The sequence below is a fragment of the Haliotis rufescens genome, unplaced genomic scaffold (assembly GCF_023055435.1).
Source record: "Haliotis rufescens isolate VD_foot unplaced genomic scaffold, xgHalRufe1.0.p SCAF_6, whole genome shotgun sequence".
Classification (NCBI taxonomy): Eukaryota; Metazoa; Mollusca; class Gastropoda; order Lepetellida; family Haliotidae; genus Haliotis; species Haliotis rufescens.
The window spans coordinates 38,668,315-38,688,338 of NW_025964334.1; the positions used below are offsets into that span (position 1 = coordinate 38,668,315).

Genomic DNA, 20,024 nt, shown 5'->3' on the forward strand with positions numbered 1-20,024 from the left:
GGTTTATATTGTGTTCCGTATTACTCAGATGTAGGTTTATATTGTGTGCCGTATTACTCAGATGCAGGTGTTTATTGTGTGCCGTATTACTCAGATGCAGGTTTATATTGTGTGCCGTATTACTCAGATGCAGGTTTATATTGTGTGCTGTATTGCTCAGATGCAGGTTTATATAGAGTGACGTATTACTCAGATGCAGGTTTATATTGTGTTCCGTATTACTCAGATGTAGGTTTATATTGTGTGCCGTATTACTCAGATGTAGGTTTTTATTGTGTTCCGTATTACTCAGATGTAGGTTTATATTGTGTGCCGTATTGCTCAGATGCAGGTTTTTATTGTGTTCCGTATTACTCAGATGTAGGTTTATATTGTGTGCCGTATTACTCAGATGTAGGTTTATATTGTGTGCCGTATTACTCAGATGCAGGTTTTTATTGTGTGCCGTATTACTCAGATGCAGGTTTTTATTGTGTGCCGTATTACTCAGATGTAGGTTTATATTGTGTGCCGTATTACTCAGATCAAGGTTTATGTAGAGAGCTGTAGAACTCAGATCAAGGTTTATGTAGAGAGCTGTAGAACTCAGATCAAGGTTTATGTAGAGAATCGTAGTACACAGATGCCTGTGTACATTATAAAGTTCTCTGTCTTAGTAATTAACAGTTGTAATCAAATATTATTTTTTGACCTTCATCAGCACAAAACTATTAACTCAAAGCACATCTAATCATGGAAATGGAAACCATACCAAATAATTAAACAAGTTTCTTATGAATCTGTATGTTTGCCAAGATATGTAATGTACAAATTGGAAACTGATGTTTATTAAGCTGCATTCCTGAGGGACGTCTCACTTACTGAAGGCAGTAGTGTATTTACTTTCGTGTGTTGATTGATTGGGGAGTTGTTCAAGGCACATGTTTATTCAAGGCAGCTATTTATGCAAGGGTTTATGATACCTGTTTTCCTGGAAAGCCTTCTTCTACTGTGCTAATTTATGACCACTTCAGCAAGCCGCATGCCAACACTTGTAGCCATCTTATATACTGTTTTAGTCTTCAGACAGAGGCACAAAAGTAGTCAACACGCTGAACATGCAACATTGTTATGTAACTTTATGAAGAGAAATGTTGGTATGAACATGACAACCAATTGGTACTTTGGGTAATACAGTATATCGTGAAATAAATGCGTCTCCAAAAGAATGCGACCGCTGGACCCTAGCCTAAAATGCGACTCAATATGAATGGGACACCCCCTTCTCTCAAGCATCAGTGGAATTATATAAAGAAAATGTCCTCTGTCAGGTTTACAGGAGAATCCTCACCTTAATCCAACCTTACATTAATCCAATCACACACCAAATAGCACCGCTAGTACTTTCGCTAAAACAATACGTAGTGTTTTCTTAAGAACAACAGATACTTTTTGTGTTTATTCTACCGTTTACCATGATGAAACAACAGTTCACTGATTGGTATGCGGAGAAAGTGTCAACAAACTTGAAAGCGGGTGACAAAAAACAAAGGCTGTCGATCTAAAAATTAGTCTGATGAAGCCTATCCATGCGCGCTGGCTCTTGTCTGCCTTTGACGCAGTCGCAAAGAACAAAGACACCGTGTTGCATGGGTGGCGTCTGCCTGGACTTGCAGGTGTGATCAGTATTGACGTAAATGAGTAGACAAATGACAATTCACAAGATGTAATTAGTGTTTGAATGATATTGTTTATATACTTGTTACAAGTGCCGCTCAATAAACTGTGATGTGGAATACAGTTGTTCATTTTCAGCGTATGTCTAAGTTGGTATTTCTGCTATCCAAAATGTCTTATTGTTGATATAAATGCAATGTTTAATATTGCGAGGAAAGACCACTGGCTCTCGTTAATTTCAAGATTTACAGTATTCAGTATGGTTCAACTCTTGGCTCAGCTGTCACGTGGGTATTTCTTAGGAACTATCCAGGAGATGTTTTATGTTTTGTGTCCTTGATTTGTCAGGTTACACTGAAACTCTGATGCACCACAATATGTGGCCTTCGACATAATACATGGACATGTATTGTGATATATGACAATACAATAATACATATTTTTAATGAAAGAATGACTCTATCAAAATTGGGATACATGTGAGCTTGAAAACCCAGCCGCATTCCACAAATTTTGGGGATCCAGTGTTTCCGTTGACTTTTTTGGAAGCTGGTCATAGGAGCGGCTGACTGAAACAAAAGTATACTGGTCCTTATCATTTATGGACGGTCCCTATGTTGCTGTGTAAAAACATACCTTTCGATCAGAGCTTTCTGTTTTTATTTGGGCAGGAAGGTGTTTTTTGCCAGAATGCATGTTCAAGATCATAAGATTGTTAAATCTACGCTGGCAAAGTGGGTTTTGTAGCCAGATTCGGCTGGAACATTGCTGACAGGTCCCACAACTGTAGTTCTGTAGCTGTCCAAATCCGGGTTGGCTCGGTCGCCATCTATGATATGTGTGATGTCATTGTTTATTGGACCAATCATGGGGCTGAAATGGGTAATCAGCTGATTTAGGGAATCCCTTCCATACTCGTTCTTTGCATGAATCTGGGAAGTTAGATGGGCTTAGGACTCTGACAAGACTAGTAAGGGTAGACAGACTGTCTTCAAGAAATCTGGCATGCAATGTACTGCACAATTCATCAATGATGCCTGCACATGAATTTTGAAAAGCCTGTACTCAATGTGCATTTGCATATAAAACTTTCACAGCAACGAAACATGCTACTTGTGATGTTGTCAATAAACAATTACTCATTTTCTCCAGGTGTTTCTAGCAATCTTTGCAATAAGTTGCAGGTTGTCTGGCCATGTGATACAACACGTCAGATAACATGAAGGTTGTTGCAATAAACGAGTAAGACAGCCAACACACACTACAGTCTATTTGCTGCAATATGGTATGCAAAATAGATATAAATATGAAATCAACAATTTGTTTGAAATGGCATGAATGTTGTTTATTTGTCAATACCAACTTGTCACTATAATTTCAGATATTGACATGAACTCTCATGTAATTATGCACATAGAAGGATTCTTAAATTAGGCCAATCTATTCTGTTTAAGTGTTTTTATTTACAAAAAAGCGAAAAATTCAGTCACGCCATTGTGATATGCAAATTAGCCAGTGGCAAATGTTTAATGCTATGTCATCACTGCGCATGAGTGTGGATGTGATTCTGTACTCATCGGAAAATATCTATCAAATCTGTTACTTGATTTTTATAGCTGTATTGTGTTTAGATAACAAAGATAAAAAATGCAATCTGAATTAATTGAAACAAGTCAAGTCAAGTTTATTTTAAGAAAACTGGTATTTCCTTTCTGTGTATTAGATACACAGACTGATTTTAGAGTTGAGTGAAGAAAGTTTTAACACCACGTTGCAGACAGAGACGCAGTTGAAGTTGAATCTTTCAAACATTATTTCTACCGAACACAGGGACCGTCACACTAAACGTTTACAAGTCTTAGCTATTTATAAACAGCCCAATCCGGCATATACCGGCGAACAGAAACACTGGGATCACTTTGGCATCTCTGTTACTATATGTAATGAACAGTTAGCAAGGAAGACACTCTCGTAAGTTTTTCACTTTTCTGAAATACATTAAGTTCATGGTCATTGCATTGTTATCACGGTTGTTCTGGCTTATTGAGATATGGATCCTGTTATGACCAGTGTGTCAAGATATGTACTGTGTCGTGGCTTTCAACGTTGTTCCACTTCTACAAATTAATTGCAGTTTACGGAAAATGATCATAAATAACAACTTGAGATGTGGGGTGGAAGTAAAATGCCTGCAAAGCCAAAAGAATGACAAGTAAAAATAGTTGAGTACCATAAACCTCTCTAACATGACCACAGGTTCGTCAATCATTTGAAAAGTCAAATGGAAAATCATCATAATATAACAAGAGATAGATTGTACCTACGACTACCTTGATCATGTTTATTGTGATATATATGATAAGGTATGTGATTTGGAACTAATGTGATACTGTCCTTGCATGACCAGGTACGTTATTCACATTGAATGCTCCTTTCAACCTCTCTCCATCCATAAAGCGAGGGTTTGTATCCCCAGCTGCACCTACCTGTATATGTAACAGTGCAAAGCAACAGTGTACAGCACTGCCATGTGAAGATATTCGCCAATATCACCCCAAGGATTCTTGTGAAGATTATTAAAAAGCCCCCTTCATGTATATATCAGCAGGATTTTTTCTGACATATATGAATGAATGACCTGGAAGGTCAAGGACTCTCGTTATAGACTAGGCGTAAGAAAAGATTATACTTAGTATTTATGAGTGGAATTCGATGAAACTCGATATACATGATGATGAACTTATCAACCTTTGGATGACCTCAGTATAAGATCAAGGTCAATGGAGATCGAATTATGAAATGTAGATGAGAAAACTTAGCATTTTCTAATCACTTATGATTGACTCTAAACAATTAACTCAATACTAAAAGTTGTTGCATAAAACCACATGTACTCCTCGTAATATTGCTACAACAAAATTATCTTACCGACATGTTTTAATGTGCCATTGTAAATGAATTAAAACAAATTAAAAATTGATAGAAAACAGCAGTCTTATTTAGCTGCAGTGAACTTGTGCTATGTCACGTGACTCAGAAAAAACAGGCAGTTTTTTGCTTGAAAGAGCTGTATAAGGGATTTATCATCCAAAACTGGCTCCCACAGGAGATATGCTTGGGTGAGATATACACTTTATAAACCTATTCATTGGGATCGCTATTAAGTAAGAGACTTCTTTCTATAGGCATTAACACCTATTGTGAGGTTTTACTTTCCAGTCGGGTTAAATCTCATAAACAGGGACGTTGTAATGTCCCTGGGATTTTATATAATATCCCAGGGATTTTATATAAGATTGTAACATGTAATGAAAGGTAAAATCAAATGACAAATGTTTTCTTTATATTCCCGAGGATCGAACTCGCAACCTTCATATCTGTAGCCCAGTGAGTGTACCACGAGGCTACAGAGGTGTTGATAAGCTTCACTGGTTTTTAGAATGTCCTTTTCAAGATCAGTATGCCAGCAACAGATATTTTACGCCCGTTTCCTAAGGTTCATGGAAAGTATGTTCGAAACATACAAATCTTTTTTCAGTTTATAAGCATGGAAAAACACTTTCCCTCGGTTTTGGTAGACAGAGCATGCCCTGGGGGTCGGGAATATTTTTTTTCCCGACCCCCAGGGCATGCTCTGTCTACCAAAACCGAGGGAAAGTGTTTTCTCCAATAGTAGATATCGCTGCAATAAAATTGCATCACAATCCTTTGGAGACCATTGTGATGTCATTGGTTACCATGACATCACAATCAAATGACATCACTAATGGCCCTGCTATTGAAGCTGTTAGCAGTATTTTTTACACTTAAGACACTGCTTATTTCTGTCTACAAACTGAAAAAGTTGGAAGAATGATGTTGGATGATAAATAAAATCTCACCCTCGTGTCTTTTGATATCAAATATATCAACCACTTTTATCAACTCGTGTTGATATATTTGATATCAAAAGACACGAGGGTGAGATTCTCTATAAATTCTCCCACTCAGAAATTTATTTCCCTCCTAGGTTGGATACATCATATTTCATCAAGATCACACGAACCAATCAGATCTCATCATTCCTACAATGAGCTATGATAACAAGTTTTGTTATAGTGGGGTCAAATGTCAAGTTCAGTTTTGAGGTCATAAAATGACCTGTAAATAGTTAATTCAGAAAGCACTCGCAGTTTATTATGGAAGCTGCATATTGGTAACAGCACAAAAAAGTAATGTTCTTGTATTTGAGTGAATGACCTAGATTGGCAAAGTCACTCAGTGTTGTATACAAAATAACTTTGAATATTAATATAAATGACAATTAGTATAGATGATCTCTTTAGTGGGTGTCAAGATCTCATCGACTTTTGGATTACCTCCATCAAGGTCACTTGAGGTCAAATTGTGAAACATGGATCAGATTGTTTTGCTGTCAGTGATGATGAACTCGAAGTAACTAACTTAACACATATCATATGATGTGTCATGAAGGTGGCAAATTATGAAACATTGATCAGATTGTTTTGCTGTCAGTGATGATGAACTCGAAGTAACTAACTTAACACATATCATATGATGTGTCATGAAGGTGGCAAATTATGAAACATTGATCAGATTGTTTTGCTGTCAGTGATGATGAACTCGAAGTAACTAACTTAACACATATCATATGTCATATCATGAGGGTGTCAAATGTCATGGTCATTTTCAAGGTCATTAATGAAGAAAATGACCTGTTTATTGTTGAAGGAGAGTTCATATTTGTTACACAACCATAGTTTGGTAAAAATAATGTTTCGCGTGTGATGAGATTTCATAAATGGTCAAGGCCACGCAGTGATAGTTTGGAGTTGGGTAGCTAGAGGCATGGGACTCTCTGTTTCATATTGTACTACATTGGCAATGTGTTTTCCCAAACCAGAAGTGATATTGTTATATTGGAAGTGCTTCTAACTGTATTATTACCTAGAGGCATAGGACTTTCTACTTCAAAGTTGTACTGCATTGACCAACCATTTTCCCAATCCAGAAGTGATCCGCGCCAGGTTTTTTTCTGTTTCAAAGTTATTTTGTATTTGGATAAACTGTCGGCTGATGTGGTAAAGTGAGCATGGTTCGTGATAAATGCTTCTGATGGGAACATTATGGGACGTTTAGAATATGGTGGGTATGTGGGTGTTATTGTTTTTCTTATTGAAGTGTGACTGTATTACGTAGATGTACTGTATCACCTGATTTCACCTCTCAACAGTGGGGGTCAGGGGCAGCGGCTTGTCAAGTGGTCTGAGCTGCAATTTGTTGTGTCGAGTTGCTTCCCTTTTAAAGACAGCTCGCTTGTGATTCAACAGAGTTATTCGATGTTGCAGTGTGTATCTATATTCCAGTTGTGTTGTTGTCTTGATTAAATGTCACATACCATATATGCTGTATTAAATGCCTCCTGACCAATTTCCACACCAATCTTTAGGTATTTTTAATAAGCACATTGTAGGACTGCAATTTTACGTGAGAGTCCATATTGTCTTGTTTATATAACCGTTTTTTTACAGAACATGTACATGAAGAAGGATATGTAATTGCTGTTATCAAAATGTTTAGTTTCATCAGTATTTAAACTAAGTTTGTTCACTGCTACTCAATCTCTGAAATCTAATTCAACTTGTGTATAGCACCCTCATTTGTCAGTTTTGTCAAGTTCCCAGGATGCTTATTATGGCAAATATGGTACTCATTCCAGAATTTGAAAATATTACCTGTTGTGTTTGTAAGATATTTTCCTTCTTCAAGCATCTGGTGCATTCTGGATTGGATTGGTCCCACGCAATTACTGATTGTCACAGAGTGTCCAGGGAGTATCCTGGAAATATTTGCCTTTGAGAGAAAATCCCCGTTGGTCCCAAAGCAATGATCCTTTTTGGTGTGTGATGAGAATTTGCTAATTTTCAGAGATATTTCGTCTTCACACAGTGGAAACTGTATTTGATTTTCAGTCTTTTCAGTCAAACTATTTTGCAATAAATGTTGCTGGATTATATAGATATATCAGATATCCTATTTTTGGACACTAATTATTCCACTGTGAATATTTAAAAATATTAACATTAGTATTATCAAAAACTTACATTAGTATTTATATTTCTGTCCATGGTCTACTTTAGGAGAAATTACATTAATATTTATGTATTTCTGTTCATGGTAGATGTTCATGTCGTGATGACAATTAGAGATTGTGGCAAAACCGCATTATCAGTGGTTCAAGAAGGGAGCTAACTCCGTTTGCCTAATCGAAAGTTTGAGGTGGGCCCACATTCGAAACTAAACACACTTGTTGTTGAGAATATGTACTACGTAAACAAACCTGCATTACGAACTGCTATTTTGTCTATTTGAAATAAGTATTATGACTTATAATTGGATTAGAATGTACAAATGCGATGACAATACAGCAGATCTCACTTCTACGAACATCGCCAAACTAGATCGTGGGGTCATTAATATTCATGAGTTATTCCTTTTATAGAACAAGTTCTCGGAAAAGTTTGAGGCTTGTATCATGACTGTCATGTCCGAGATCAACTATTTTTGCAAAACTAGTGTGGTCAGCTATGATGACGTTATTCAAACTTCAAAGACTTTGTGTGCATTTATAAAGATATTTTCCATCAATATTACAAAATGACAAATAATGACAAACGTGAGCCCAATAGCCTAAATGACTCAGTCAACCCAATGAAGCCCAGTGATTTACAAATGTGGGCCCACTAGCCTAAATGACTCAGTCAACCCAATGAAGCCCAGTGATTTACAAATGTGGGCCCACTAGCCTAAATGACTCAGTCAACCCAATGAAGCCCAGTGATTTACAAATGTGGGCCCACTAGTCTAAATGACTCAGTCAACCCAATGAAGCCCAGTGATTTACAAATGTTGGCCCACCTGTTTCGATCACTATAAGACGGGAACAATGTGGGCCCACATTTTAGAAAATGGTTATAAGTAAGCCAGGCTAAAGAAGCTTAGCGATTTATAAATGTGGTCCCTCCTGTTGCAATCACTATGACGGAAGAACGTCTACCTACTAGGCGATATACAAATGTGGGCCCACTTGTTTCGATCACCATATATGACGGGGAACAATGTGGGCCCACATTTGAGAAAATGATTATCAATATTTAAGTAGAATTTCACGATTGATAAATGTGGTCCTTCCTGTTGCAATCAATACGACGTAAGAACGTCTGCCCACATTTAGGAATTGATTATCAGAACTAATTAAACAACCTAACGAAGCTAGGCGATATACAAATGTGGCCCCACATTTTCGAAAATGATTATCAGCACTAAACCAATCTAAGACGATGTACGGATGGAAACATAAATATATAATGCATTCAAACATTTAATTAAGAATACGTTTTACCTTAGGGATAAGCTGGGCATTTATTAGCTGGACCAAGAACGTACAGCGTGACTGACGCCATTTCTCGCAAATACGAAAACAACGGAGATAGCTCTCGTTTGAAATTAGAGTGACCTACCTTTCCCAATATGAACCACTTCGCCGAGATTGTTAAAGAGGCATGTTTACCACCATCAGCTGTTCATTTCATTGGCATGCAGGAGACAACAATCTTCAGTTTTCAAATGACTAGGTCCTCGACAAAATGTGTTTAGATGGTAGTTTAATATATGTTATGACATAAAATAGCAACTGTTGTAATGGTGTTACAGTTTGTTGGCAAAAAATATATTATTTACATTCCAGTCCTTTCGTCAATTTTGCTGTCTTAGTTTCGTCTGTAGTGTGTACCTTATCAGTGACCTCGTCTCTGACCGTAGCAAAATAAATCTGATCAATATGGACTTTTCAGTTAATTAGAAGTGACAGTTCATTATAGAATGACTATTGCTCCAGGTTCACCCTTTTGTTTCATAAGCAGCAATTAAGTCATTTATTTCTGCAGAAGGCGGCAAATTTGCCATGTACAGCAGCCAGAAAATATTTACAAGTAACCAGAAGTTGAAAAGACTGTTGACATTCATGATGTTTATGAGTTACATTTGAATTATTGAGTCACAGTTTTCAATTTTTATGGTCAAATCTGGAAGCAAACGTATCGTAGCATATTCTAAAAACTCTAAATCCAGCTTGCTGTTTGGCCACTAGAAATAGTTCAAAATTCGTAATTCGCGCACGGTGGCCTTTCTTGCACAAGGGTACATTCATGAAAACTCTTCCATCAGTGCCGTCTTATCTAAAGGCTAGGCGAATCTTATCTAAAATACGTTTGTTTGTGATCTGAAATTTGTGTATTATTATGGATCAAAAGTTCGAGGTATATTCATTTAGTTTTTGTTTTGTTGTCACTCCAAAGTTAAAGTTAGCTTGTGTTTGAAAACTTTATCCATGATTGTCTTTTTTTCTCTTGATTTCTGCACGGACGTACATACATGTACATCCTTTATTTCTACTTGGATTTAAGTGACATAAATATGTTTAATGACTTGGTGTTGTAGATTTTCATGCGCTACCAAAGTGATTATGTTGTAAAAACAAACACTCGTTTTCCCAATCAGGGATATAAAAAAATGTTGTGCACTCCACCATTGTCAGCTGATTCAAAGCTCCATGCAGTGACATAGGAATAAATGTTGATGCGATATCTATGAGAATAATGTGATAATATCTCAGAATCGAGGCCTAAGTCAATCCCTGAGTGTCATCTTAAATGAATAATGTAGTCTTGCTCGGTGATCTGTTTGATTTTGTGTCACAATTTCATTCACAGGTTTGTCAGGCCCCACCTCAGTTAGTGACAGGCGGCTGTCATAGAGCTGGAATAGTGTTGACTGTGGTGACAAACAATAAATCAAATAAAAGTTTACAGAATTTTATCTGTCGAGTGCCTGATACATGATTCAAGAGCTCACGTCAAAACATTTACACATCACTTACAAACTAGGACATTAAAAACTTGCTCAGGGTGTGTACGTCATTAAAGCACCTTGTTTTTTGTCCACCATCTTGTGAAACCCTTACATTTAGTTGGTGTGTGGAAAACAACTTGAGTGACACAACAGGAGTGTTTATGTCACCACACATAAGGTCACTGTATGCTCAGAATTCAATAATTACCCCAGACAAGGGCCATTTGTTCTGTTTGATCAAAAGCCCTCTTAAAAAGCCCTATCCATAAATTCATGTCCTCCAGGTGACATGTAGCGACATGTTGTCTGTAGGTAATTCATAGCATTATTTTCATAAAAGCAATGAATAAAAGTGAGTATTTTGAGCCAACTTGATGTATCTGTAATGCATGCTTCATAACCGTGCCCTTCATCACGACAGACTGACAAAGTTAATGTTTGTTAAGGTATGTAAAATCTGTTGCCATTGCCCGAATACCTTATGGTTGATCGAGTCATGACTGATTAATTAAGCTTTACTATGAATTTTTTATTTGCTATATAAGATCACACAACATGGCAGCAACTGACAAGTATATCCCTGTGACCTGCAAGCAGTGTTTTAGGCTGGCCCGTGATGAATAATGACGTCTGCTAGAAAACAAGATGGCATCTGGTATCAACGTTTCATGGTTTGCAGCTAAGTTACTGTAATGAAACAGAGGACGGTTTAAAGACTTAAACTTAAAGGTGAATTTCGGTATAACAGAAGAAAAGATTACTCTAGTAAGGTAAATATGCGAAAATAAAGACCCACAGACCTGACACCTTCAACCATCTGACTGGATCTGAGCCTGCAACCTCGCTCTGGGCAGACCACCTCAGGGGTCAGGTCCTCGGGTCCTTGTTTTTCGTATATTAACCTCGTCAAGAGTAATTATTTGTATATTGTTGAACCTTGTTTAGTAAATGAGTTTAATGTGTATTATATTTACTCTCTGTACTTTGTTGTTGTTGTTATGTCAAATTATTCTGTATGCACAATAGTGCCATGGATCATTTTTCAGTCAGTGTATTTGTCTTTGTATCTTAACATGTAAACCAGTATAATTATTTCCTTCATAGTCAGCAGATTTGTATCAATAAAATAACGGAGAAGTAAAGTTGTCATCATGGTCTTGTTGTATCAGCAACAGAATGATTGGCATTATTTATAAATATTTCTAAGTATCGTGATTATCTCAACCATATCTAGTTTCTTACACGAGCAACCATTATCCATTTTACTTATTCCTTCATATTGAGAAACAGATCAATCTTTGCAAACTTTTCTTCAGGTGAGATGGATTGTCTAGTTGATTCTGCCTTATAAAATGTAAGGTTTGCCACTTGTGTGTGTGTAAATAATGTTAAGTGCTGTAAAGATCTTTTGCATGCAGAGCATGGACTCTTGCCCTGAGACGGAAATAGGATTTCCACACACTAATGTTTATGAGAGAAGAATGCAGTTTTAGGGGAGTTTGATATAATATTACATTATGCTCCTATGCCAGATAGGCAGGTTACAAAGTACACTTCCTCCCCAGCGGATATACTGACCCATGAGGCTCCATGGCGCAGGTCACTTTAACACAAACTTTAGGATTATGGGAAAGGTTGTAAAGTTTGTAAAGTTTTAGTACTCTGTTCATGGGCGCAGACAGATAGTATGTGAGATTTCCACACAGGAGGTAGGTGAGTTTACTGTATAGGCTTGCCTGTGCAGCCATTCAAGCATGCTTATATAGACAGACAGGTCAATGCATTCCTCCACTCTGGAACATCTGGGAGTACCAGGTTGTCAGGTTGATATCATGGAACTGTTCTGGGTGAACAATACCTTCCAAATGACGTGCTGGTTTTCTTGGGGAATTAGTCAGCAAAGAGCCAGAGTCACAGGAGACTAATCACAATTTTATTTACAAGAACAATTAACAATTTACAATATCTTAGAGTATAACTGAGGGTGCCACAGAGAGTCGGTACACACTCTGGGCTGTGGGAGAGAGGTCTGCTTGGTAAGAGAGTCAAACCCCTTCTCTGCCTAAAACCTGCCTACAGTATGTATTTAACAAAAATTTAAACAATAAAATGGAATGCGATTGGTTGATACACGATTGGTTGTGTCCTAAGCTAAATGGATGGCTAGACAGAGGGGAATACTAAATCCTGTTTATCCTGTTGGACTGGCACTAATCTTGTTGACATATTTACTGGATGCTTTGAAAGAGATTAGGGTGTCACTATAGATGAGCTTGTGTGGGGGCTAATCCTTAATGCCCTATAGACGAGCTTGTATGGGGGCTAATCCTTAATGCACTATAGACGAGCTTGTATGGGGGCTAATCCTTAATGAGTCTTAATTGAAGTAATGTTATTCTAATATACCCCGGTAGGCGATGACAGATATACTTAAATAAATATCCTTTGTCTGGGAGATAGGATCTTGATACCTTAGGCTAGCATTTATCTAAAAGCTTCAAATCAATTAAACTATGTAGACGTAACTCTTGTCTTATTGAATAGCATGTCTAGAAGACGCGCTCCCATTACCTTAGGCTAGCAACCATCTGAAAAAAGCTTTAACTGAAACTACTGATATTTTATATATGCATTTTACCTAATGATAATTATTACTTGCTAAACTACAATTATATGAAATGATGTATAAATATTACATCATGATAACTCATAAAAGCACTTGATGTAGATCTAATTATTATAAGATAACTTAGTATAAATATTATCCCATGATATTGATATGTGAGTGTGAAACTTACTGTGTTGTGTAGGTAACCGATTGAGTGTGAACAATGGCTTATTTCAAGTGAGCTAAAGTTGCCTTTTCAAAAATTTAAAACCTCACACTGTTTGTTTCGTTCCAAATTCAATTTTCCACTGTTAAATTTCCTGGTAAGCTAACTCTACGTTATGTTTTTCTTCTACATTTGTACCATAGTTCACATTTCTGAGGATTTCACAGTAAAACTGAAATATAACTTTTATTTATATACTTTTGTCATCGATCCCAATTGCGTGGATCGATGCTCATGATGTGGATCACTGGATTGTCTGGTCCAGACTCTATTATTTTGCAGATCGCTGTCATATAGCTGGAATATTGCTGAGTGCAGCCTTAAACAACAAAGAAACAAACAAACAAATCTTGCATCATGCAGGGCGATTCACAGTGTTCCCACAGTTAAGCATAGAGCTCTTGAAAGTCTTTTTATCCAAAACAATATTGTTAAAACATGATAGGTGCTAGGATTCCTTCATTGGATGTTGGCCATGGTTTAAGTAGCTTTGTCAGTTATGGTCTAACCTATACTTGTAACAACCTATAAAAAGGATGGATGGATTAAAGTTTGGAGCATTTAGATAACTGTCAGGATAAACCAGCATGTTCTACAGGCAGATCCACATGCCTGGGTAGAGTGTTGATGGTGTTCCAGTCACCCTGTTAACTCTTTCATCACTGGCTTCCCCAGAGTTATGTCCCTTGAAACCCTGCAGTCCCTGACACTGACAAGGCCTGCACACTGGCCTCCCTGGCAGTATTATTGGAAAATCACACTATCATTTTTGATGCACTTTTTCTACCAGAAACTTGCTTTTAATATACATTGATCATATACCATTGTAAAGAGGATTAAGTATACTTTAATATTCTTTGTTGTTATTGTCTCTAACCTTTGTTATTTTCTAATTACAGGTGTTTACAAGTGAAATAAAACTTGAAAACACTGAAAAAATGAAAACAGACAATGAATTTTGGCTCAAATTGTATTAAAAATCACAAAAATAAATCACAGATACAAGGTAAACATAACACAGTGGTCTTGTCATCTTGGACGGCACAGGTAATCCCAGGTGTTACAGGTAAATTCTCTTCATGCACATCTGTAAACAAATAAACAAGTTTACAACTCTTGGTACTGACTTTGTTTTCTATACTGATGTCACATATTACTTATGATATACTTACAGCCTCTTAGGTAAACTCGTTAACACAGGTAAACTTGTTAACGCAGGTAAACTCGTTAACACAGGTAAAAACACAAATATTTGATTTATTTTGTTCTTTTTCAGGATTTGAAACAAAAATTAAGTATTTAAGTTTTTAAAAAGTAATTTATCACATTACCTGAACATTGAACCACAGCTACCATAAGAATGACATCACAGGGAAGATATCACAGATTGATCTGAAGAGGGAAAGATTGTAAAAGGACGGAAAGATCGTAAATTCAAGTTCTGCAAATATACAAGTTGTGATAACATATTTACAATACACTGCTATTTACAATTGCATAATAAATTAAATTAGTACTTTATTAAATCAATTAATAAATAAATAATGATTACAGTTACTAAAATTTAAATTAAGATGTAAAAAACAAGAAAACAAACATGAATATGGAAATAAATTTTATTCAAATTGAGCGAAATATAAGGACATACGACAAACCGGCAAACAACAATTCTGATTGCGATCAGAAAAATAAATTTTAAAAAAAAGAAACAGATACGTCATGCCACTCACCTTTGTTGTTGTTGTGATCGCTCGTTCACGTGTAGGCTGCATTCTCATTCGTCGCACTGATAATCTGTTCAAACACAGAATCATTGTAAAACAGTTGGAAAAAATCAATAGCACGACTCTTCACTCACCGCGTCAATATATATTCTTGAGTCCGGTCGTCTCTGCAAAATCCCTCATGTCTCCACTGTTTGTGTCCCTCTGCCACTCCCATTCTTGAAAGTTGGCGGGGGGGGGACACCCCGTCAAAACCGTCAAAACCGTCAAAATCTTCACCAAAATATTCGCGAAATTCCCTCTCCCCTCCGCGTAAATTATTCAATTCAAACACATTATTATTCCCGATAGAGTCGTTGTTAATCATCTGATCGCTATCCGAATCGTAGTTGGCTGCCATTACGCTTGATTTACGATTCAAGCGAGAAAAATACCTGTCGCGAAAACAGGTGACATATCCGCGATTTTCGCGCCAAAAAGACGGGGAAATTCCATCGAATGACGTGTCAATACGCGTAGATCTCGTTTCCATATTTAGAACGAGATTACACACGAGAAAGGAAGTAGAAAGAGCGATTTTGTAAACACGCTCGCGCCGCCCGATTTATCGGGCAGCCGTGTGTGGGGCTTGGACAGTAGCCGCCCGATTATTCGGGCAGCCGGGTTCTGGGCCACGGTTTATGCTGCCCGATAAATCGGGCAGTCGGGGCGAAATAGGTTAATATGGACCCCAAAAATGTCAAACAGAAAATGTAACCTTCGTATGATTGAAGTTTCAGAAGAATTCATCAGTATACGTATCACCTGACATCCCTGTTTGATTTGTCTGGCACCGAACAACTGTGGTGTTTATGATTTTATAGTAGTTGGCATCAGGGTAGCCTCGTGGTAAGCGTTCGCTTGTCATGACAGAAGCCCAGGTTCAATTCTCCAGATGGATGCAGTGACAGAAGCCTATTTCTTGTGTCCCTTCCCATGATATTGCTGCAATGTTGCTAATGGCGACATTTAACCATGCACACTCACTCACTGTCTGATGCTAGGTGGCCGCACTTTCCAAACACATTGACAAATCGTTCGTAGATTAGATTAAGCTGCTGGTGTATTAGAGCTGGTGCTGTTGATAGCATAATCACTCACTCAAAAGAACTGCATAGTCAAAAAGAAATTCTTACAGGACAACATGTTTGAGAAATGGGAAATACAGTCAGAAAATTGGGTTTTTGTTTTTACACATCAGAAATTTGCATTATAAACATGTTAATGAAGACCAGTGACCAGCTGCTGTAACCTTGTATAATGTATGGTGTCTGTACATCATTGATTGCAAGTCATTAATCAACATATAATTGATGTTCCGGGTCATACACAGCACTAGTCGGGCCAGGTCGAAGATAAGGAATTGACATAGAGAAATATTGAGAGTAGCGGGTGACCTCGCCTAGGTGAACACTACCAAGCTGACTGTCGTTCATTTCCCAAAGAACGTCAGCATTGTCACATGATAATGTTGTCAATCAAGCGGAGACATACGGAACTACTTTAGGGGAATTCCTCAAAGTCTTAAAATAACATTAAACATCATTAGGGAAAACTGACGACATCAATTCAGGCTATGAATGATGCAGGCTTTGAAGCCAGACAGATCATGTATATGTCGGGTCACCGAAGTGAAACGTTCATTTGAAGCTATAACAGAGAATGGTCGACTTACCAGGGAAATCACTGAGCTCCACACTGTCATGTATTGCTTCAGGAAATCCCCGTCATCAGCAACCGTAGTATGACTCAAACACACCCACAGTTCACAGAACGTTAATATCATTCCATTTTCAGCATCAGCCGGGTCTGGATTTCGCTAACTTTACTGGTTGTAACTTGTATTTCAAGTGAATGACATTGCCATAGCCGCCATTTTCTGCCGTTTGTAAAACCAAGGGATGTCACCCCAAATGGAATGTTTGGGACAGATGACGTCAAGAGTCTCCGCGTCGTTATAGTTTGCTTTAAATAATTAAAGTTTTATGTTTAATGGATTGTTTCGTGCATCATGGAACTTGCTCACATGAGGCACTGTTTTCATCAGCTGATGAACGTCAACAAATACAACTTCAATCCTTAATTAAATTGACATAATGAGAGTGGTAATGTTTAGCTCACCTGACTGACAGGCAAGTGGCAACCATGATTTCATCATATTTTTTAAATTATAAAAGTTGAGTGGCTTTACAAAATGTCATATACTCCTTAGAAGGTATGAGTATATATGAGTTGAAAGCTCCAGCAAAATGCACAAGACTTTCATTACATGCTTATGATATAGCACAGGGAATAAAGTGTTGCTGTTAGGACCTTTGTTGCAGTTTCTGACACGTCAATCAGGCTGTTTGGTTGGCTCTTGGCATTGGTAAACAATCTTATGATTGACTTACGCAAATGTTTATTGAGCAGTATGGGTTTGTAATGCGAACCTCAGCCTGAAACAATGACATAACATGTACAACCTAAGCCAATGTGAAATAGAATGTACTAAATATATCCAAACCGGTTACAATTACTCTTTGCATGTATAGAATGCGCATGGCACTTTCAATAATAAATGTCCCTGATATTACATCCATCAAGTTATACGTATCTGGACAATAGATGAAGATTCACGGATACAAGGTTTTACCTTGATTTACAAAAGTCTGGGTCCAGGGAACCCCCTATCATTAATGTTGAGGGTCGTGTAAAGTAATGAAATGGTGTAGTGTACTGTACATTTCGATAATTACTTGACAGTACCATGAATATTATTGTGTGTCGCTTGGGACACAGTATACATTTTTTTTGCATCCATTCTCTATATTTGTGCGGTGTGTAAAAACATAACAAACATATTAATAATACAATTTATATGTTTACAAAGTAGAGACTGTATGAAAATTTAGGAATGCTTGAATTATACAATTACATGGTACATGGGGTACAGAATACATAATTTGTAGGGATGTCATGACATGACTATCTCCCGATATGCAGCGGTAGAAACTAACATTTTTAGTCCACTAGTCCTTATAATGATAACAAATAGCAAAACACTTAAAAATGGCATATTTCTACTAGTCCTTATGATACCTTAACTATTGGGCAGTTTGGCAAGGACTACAGGACAAGTGCAAATTTCTAACCCTGGATATGATACATATTGCGATACGTTGTTTATGGTATGATATGTATCGTGATACATAATTTGCTGCAATTTTGTGTGATTTTTTTATGTTTCATAGTCTTTTCCCGACTTTTGTGATTCCACCTTCCTCATTGTTTACTGAAAAACACAAGTGTGGATTAACAGTTGATTGGATAGTATAAAAATTAAAGCAGTGAAATTGTATGTAACATGTGTCACGTCTCACTTAACCTTTAGCCTGCTGAATTGTTTTCACACTTCTCAGCCTTATCTGCTGGATTAATTTTAGCATTAGGCACTGTATAGAGGATGGGTGATTTCAAATGGTCAGTGCTTCTTATTTGAACCAATATTTCGCACAGTAATACCTGATTGTTTTATATGACAATGTGTATATTTTTCTATCTTGACATTTTCAACATGCAGATGTTAAGACCAAAGTGAACATAAAATTTGTAAATTTTCTTGAACTTACCTGAATTTCATTATTGAGGGTAAAATGCATTTCATATTAAGAACCTGTTTAAATTGTTAAATTTGTTCAAATTGATTTTAATAATCATATCTCAGAAATATTAATAATGAATTGTTTTATCGGCAAACAGATTGATGGTAAATTATGAACCATTTCAGTAAATTTATTTTCCAAACGTTAGACAGAATAAAAACTTAATTTTTTAGGTCATCATGTCATGTCGGCATCAGTCCGGACTAGTACAAGCAGCCACACACACACACATGCACACATACACGTGCATGCACGTTGCTATATAAGTGAGATAATCTTGGACGCGACGTTAAACCCCATTTCACCTCACCTCACCTCACCAAAGGTGCTAGTTATTAGCATTGTGACCTATCACTACATTTCCGTATCTTTGGGAAATGGGATAATGAGCTGCTTTTATGATTTAATCAAAACTATTTTAGTTTGTTTCGATTAAGTATTAAGAAAACAAATATTGACAAGTATACATTATTGATTTGGTGGACAAAGCTGTTACACTGCCATAGGATTGATTATTGACGTGCAGTGTGAGTGTTATGTTTGCCACGCTATGTCTCGGTGAATCAGACAGTGTCTGTCAGTGCTAACAGTGCCGTGGTGAAGACGTTTGTGTGTATGTACTGGATTGCAGGGAACTCCATCAACAGTCTCTGTATGTACTCTATTTCAACTCTTTGTTATGTTGAGATAGTGAAGGCTGCTTAACATCATTCTAATACTTAACATTGTAATTCTGATTTGTCACGATAACATAGTTTACAGCAGTGTAAAACATAAACAGGTGTTTCCACATTCACTTGAGCATGGTATCTGGACTGGTTGTTTGTCTACATCCATCGTCCACTCCCCATCAGGACTTGTTGTTTGTCCCCATCCATCGTCCACTCCCCATCAGGACTTGTTGTTTGTCTACATCCACCGCCCACTCCCCATCAGGACTTGTTGTTTGTCTACATCCACCGCCCACTCCCCATCAGGACTTGTTGTTTGTCTACATCCACCGCCCACTCCCCATCAGGACTTGTTGTTTGTCTACATCCACCGTCCACTCCCCATCAGGACTTGTTGTTTGTCTACATCCACCGTCCACTCCCCATCTGGACTGGTTGTTTGTCTACATCCATCGTCCACTCCCCATCAGGACTTGTTGTTTGTCTACATCCATCCTCCACTCCCCATCAGGACTTGTTGTTTGTCCACATCCATTGTCCACATCC

General features: G+C 37.4%; 1 protein-coding gene across 2 annotated transcripts in view; it reads left to right on the forward strand.

Annotated features, from left to right (window-relative positions):
- The window catches only part of LOC124145820 (solute carrier family 45 member 3-like), a 53,852-nt gene that overhangs the window by 16,684 nt on the left and 17,144 nt on the right, over positions 1-20,024 (forward strand). The window contains exon 1 of one of the 2 annotated variants that reach the window (XM_048386123.1): positions 19,353-19,459. The exons of the other annotated variant lie outside the window; for it this stretch is intronic. The gene's annotated coding sequence lies outside the window, so the exon portion shown is untranslated. Of the gene's footprint in view, positions 1-19,352; positions 19,460-20,024 lie in introns of those variants that run through there. 2 annotated transcript variants of the gene reach the window in all.